The sequence below is a fragment of the Ananas comosus genome, linkage group 4, assembly GCF_001540865.1.
Source record: "Ananas comosus cultivar F153 linkage group 4, ASM154086v1, whole genome shotgun sequence".
Classification (NCBI taxonomy): Eukaryota; Viridiplantae; Streptophyta; class Magnoliopsida; order Poales; family Bromeliaceae; genus Ananas; species Ananas comosus.
In genome coordinates this window covers 7,592,415-7,597,946 of record NC_033624.1, presented here as the reverse complement: position 1 = coordinate 7,597,946, position 5,532 = coordinate 7,592,415, and positions in this window count along the sequence as shown.

Here is a 5,532-nt window from a genome sequence, read left to right as displayed (position 1 = left end):
CACTCCCCACGCCCCGCTGCTCTGCTTTCGGGAGAGTAGTGCTTCTTTTTTTTTTTTTTTGGTGCACCCGGTGCACCATTTTTTGTTTTAAACAATTTTATTTTTTACTTTTAAATTATAATCTAATATCTAATATATATTATGATATTTTAAAAATATATGTAAAAGAATTTATGGTTTATGATTTAAAATCCTTTTGCATATATATTTTTAGATATCCTAAATATATATCTATTATATTAAATTATATTTTAAAATAAAAAAGTAAAATTTTTAAAATAAAAAAGATGAGCCTGGTGCATCGAAAAAAAAATTCCACTGCTCTCCTAACAGGCAGAGCAGGGGGATGATGGTCCCACGTGGCCCCGGTGCCCCATGGCGTCCATCCGAAATATCTCCAAATAACTTCATATGGACATATTATTCATAAATTTTTTTTCCGGCTAAAATGGTACACCGAAAATAAGGTTACGAAAATCTACCCATTAAATTTTAATATAATAATAACAATTATAATTAAAGTAGACATTTAAACCAAAAAAATTCTAAAATATAAAATATACGAATTTATCGTTTTTCGATCTGGAAAAAAAAAAAAGAAAAGAAATAACAACATCTAGTAAAAATAGGACGAATTTGAGTACTCGATCTCATCGCCGCATCCATGAGGCCTCGAAAAGCGTGGTGTACATTGAAGGCGACAGAGGCAAAGTTTAACTTCTCGATGGCAGCGCGACGACCGAGGATAGAGATGTCATTGATTTTGGTGATGTCCCGGTTTTACCTTCTTTCCAAGTGATCTTGATTACGGTCGCCTCTCAAAACCTTAGAGAGCGAGGAAGGAGAGGTGTCACGCCCCGAGTCCCTTTTTAGTTTATAAAATAGCGGAAATGCCTAATACATTTTTTTAAAAAAACCTTGACCCAAGGGCTGACAGACTCGCCATAAATACAAAAGACTCACTGTTCACACGGACAGAGCCTCTCCTATATTTGCACGGTGTCGCACAAACACAAGTACAACCATAATCATTCACTACACATCATACTATTACATTTTCACAAAAAAATCCTTTTAAAACTGTTTTCCACTCAGAAACCTTTTCTTTAAAGATACTACTACGAGGGATAAAAAAACTATTTTCACAACTCACAAACAATTATAAAAGCCACAATGTTTAACTTTATAAATCCATAAACATTCAACCGAAATAAAACCACTGAACCATAAATGTCTAAGTCATTTATTTTGAATAAGCAATGATAGAAACTAAACCAATTCAACCAAGTCGGAAGCTCTATCGACCGCTACTAACATGTCTCACGCCTCGTCCTGACCCTCACCGTCCGAGCTTCCTGAAAAACAGTGGGGGGTGAGAACATGTAAACATATCTCTCCCTCCCAGTAGGGACCGCAAGCCGACGAAGGCAAGCTGTACACACCGACAGATGGAAGAGATAACAACAATAATAGCAAGTAGTCAGATATAACAACAACAATAACTACCAATAGGCACAAAAGGAGCTACTACTATATGGCGAAATAATAAAGAAATGGACAATTAGAAAGGAACTACTACTGTAAAGTAAAGATGGAGAAATGTCCATGCATCAACATAAACTGGTAGTACCAATATACCCAATCAACAGCCGATTTGATCTAAACATCTCAGGCTAGTGCCACACCGCTCTGAATGGTATATAACCCTAGCATAAGCTCAGAGGTCTGAAAGGCATATAACCCTAACATAAACTCCTGGGTCTGAAAGCATATAACCCTAGTATAAGCTCCTGGGTCTAAAAGGCATATAACCCTAGTATAAGCTCCTGGGTCTCATGGGTTGGCACTCCGAACCACTTTTCTGAAAAAAAAAACACCGCTTTGCAGTGGATCAAACCGCTGGTGTTCGTGAAATGCGTATGAGCTGTGGCGATCGATACTATATGCTCAATGGCTAATGATGGCGGAAAGCCGGAAGAACAATCACAACCATGTCCGACTAATTAGGTCTAAGGGCTCGTTTGGCCTAGCTTCTGAAAAAGTGATTTTGGTTTAGCGAAATATTGGTTAAAAGCTGTAGAGCGTTTGACTGAATTTAGATAAAAGTGATTTTTTTGATGTGCTTTTTGACAAACTGTTTGGCAAAATTTTTTGATGTTTGCATAAATTAAAATTTTTTATTAAATTTTATTTTTAAAAAATTTAAAATCTAAATTTAAATTTGAATTAAAATTAAATTTTTAATTTTCAAATTTAAATTCTTTGTATGTCATATCTCTTGTAGTTCCGATGGTTCAAACAAGAGGACATGGTCTGGGTGATGGATATACTTGCGGAGGTTGGACACGTGAAACACATTGTGAACTCCCTCTAATTTGGGCGATAATGCCAGTCTGTACACCACGGCGCCCACTCATTCCAAGATTTCATATGGTCCGATATATCAGGGACTAAGCTTTCCCCGGACTCCAAACCGCTTAACACCGTGCATAGGTGAAACATTTAAGAAGACGCGGTCTTCCACGGCGAACTCAAGATCTCGCTGACGCACATTGGCATAACTTTACTGCTGAGATTGTGCTGTCAAAAGTCTCTTGTGAGCAATGCGAACTTTCTCCTCCGCCTCCTTTAACACATCGGGGCCAAAAGTAGCTTGCTCACCAACTTCACCCCAATGTATGCGAAGTTTCTCCTTCTCTCACTCTCACCCTCATTTCTTCTTCTTCTTCTCCTTCTTCTCTTCTCTTTCTAGAGGGTGTAGAGAGAATATGAGGGAGAGAAATGAGGGTGAGAGGGAGAGGAAATGGCCTTAAGGCCCTTTGAAGTAACAAAATCTACATAAGCCCCTCAAAAATCCAACCAGTGCATTGCCCGAGTCTGGGCAGTTTTCGGACTGAGGGACCGGTCTCCCCGACCTGGGACCGGTCTCTCAGCCTACCCCGAAAATCCAATATTCGGGAATCGGTCTCTCCCCGCCTGGGACCGGTCTCTCCCTGCATAGTCGCGCTCGGGGACCGGTCTCACCTGCTAGGGACCGGTTGCCTCAAGTTCTGCCGCAGCACTGTTCTGAGGGGACCGGCCTCTCCTCGCATGGGACCGGTCCCCGAGAGTGAAAACTCTCAGGACATTGCCAAAACTCCATGAATCGAACTTTTAGGTCGGAATACCATCTATGACCTTCCACCAAGTGTGGAAAAGTTCGGAATCCATATCAAACACTCGAACCTCGCAATTTGCAAAGGTCTAGTGTTCTACTTCGGCAAACTTGGAGGAGGTTGAGACCTCCGCTATTTTCGGATCCGGCGAGGTCCATGAGTTGAAGAGCCAGCTTGCGGTTCTCACTGACTTGGTAACACAGCAGGCGGAGGCTCCCCGACAGCAGACTGAGGCAGCGCGCCGACAGGAGGCGCGGATGAAATGCTTGGAGGACCTTCTTCTACGGCAGGCGGCAGCTTCCAAAGAGACTCAGGCCCCTACATTGCAAGCACCAGTTGTGGATGTTGCGCCGAGAGCACCGTCCCCCGCGCCCAGTTCTTCGCGAGCAGCGCCCGCGGCCGCCCCTCAGGAGGAGGCTATTGCGGCGCCACCTGTTTAGGCACCCCCGATTAGAGCTATTTTTCCCGTGATGGTCGAGGGAGTGGAGCGGGACCGACTCATGGAGCGCCTCAATGAGTTCAGAAGGTGCGGTCCCCAGATCTTTGACGGCGAGAAGGTCGACCACTGAATCGTAGAAAAGTGGTTGATGCATATGGAGAAGCTCTTCCGCGACACCTTTGTGGAGGAGAGAGATCGAGTTTGGCTCGCCACACATCACTGGACAGCGAGGCCTACCGCTGGTGGTTGGATCTCCAGGAGAACCCCAGCACTGACTTGGCGGCTATATCTTGGAAGAGGTTCAAGGAGCTTCTATTGGCGCACTACTTCCCGACTAGCTTCAAGCGGAAGATGGAGCAGGATCTGCGCAACTTGCGCCAAGGAGATTGGACTGTAGTCGAGTACGAGCGGGAGTTTTCTCGGCTTCTGCATTGCGTGCCTTTCGTTGTACGGGACGACCAGGATAAGGCCCGCATCTTCGAGCAAGGATTGCGACCATCGATCTTCCGGTTCGTGCAATCCTCTAACCTCCAAACCTACCGGGAGGTTGTGGATCGCGCGCTCATTGTGGAGAGCGGCGCGGCTGATGTCCAGAAGCGGCGAGAGGCTATGGACAAGGGTAAGGCCAAGAGGCCTGCGGCCAAGGGTGCAAGCTAGACGTACTCTAGGAGGCCGCCGAAGCATCCTAGGAGCCAGCAGCGTGGACACGGCTCAGCAGGGCAGCGAGGAGGTTCTGACCGTCGCCGGCCTTCCCTGTGTGTGATCTGCGGTGGTCCTCACTACCCACTGTAGTGTACGCAGCGGACGGGCAGGTGCTTCCAGTGTGGCCAGGAGGGCCACGTCCGTACTGAGTGCCCGAGAGGTCCTTCACCGGCACCGTCGACTGCATCGGTACAGGTTCTTCCAGCCACCAGCCACGGGACTCCGTCGACACCGTACCAGCCTGGGCGGCCACTCGTCCAGCGCCAGAGTGAGGGATCTCGACATGCCCCAAGTGGGCACATGTATGCCGCTCAGACTAAGGAGGCGGCAACAGCCGAAGATGTGGTTGCAGGTATCATTTTACTTGATGGCATTAGAGTTCGTGCTTTATTTGATGCCGGTGCATCACATTCATTTATAGATCGGCTGTTTGCCGAGTTGCATGGCATCCCTTTGGTTTCTTTGTTGCATCTGGGACATGTTGTAGTACCCGACCACACTCTGGATATTAGAGAGTATTGCCCTAGTTGCCCTGTACGAGTAGGAGAGTGGATTATGCCGTAGACTTGCTAGCTTTGCCCAAGCTAGGGGATTTCGATGTGGTCTTGGGTATGGATTGGTTGACCAAGTATTATGCCACCATCGATTGTAAGAATCGCACGGTTACCTTTAGAGAACCGGGGCAGACTAAGGTAGTGTTTAGAGGATGCAGGAGTTCGCTTTTTGCGATGTTGATCAGCTCGTCTCAAGCTAGGCAGCTGATCAGCCGAGGATGTGTAGCCTATTTGGCTAGTGTTGTGCTGAGGAGCGAGGATGATACCCCTAGGATTGAGGATATCCCGGTGGTACGAGAGTTTCAGGACGTGTTTCCAGTTGAGCTACTGGGTATGCCACCCGATAGGGAGATCGAGTTTGTGGTAGATCTCGTCCCTGGGACTACTCCAATCTCGAAGGCACTCTATAGAATGGCATTGGCGGAGCTAAAGGAGCTGAGGGCACAGCTGCAGGATTTGTTGGACAAGGGTTTCATTCGACCGAGCGTTTCGCCTTGGGGAGCGCCAGTTCTGTTCGTCAAGAAGAAGGACAAATCACTTCGCCTATGTGTGGACTATCGTGAACTTAATAAAGTCACGATCAAGAACAAGTATCTGTTGCTGAGGATCGATGACTTGTTTGATCAGCTTCAAGGATCGTGTGTGTATTCCAAGATAGACTTGCAGTTGGGATACCACCAGT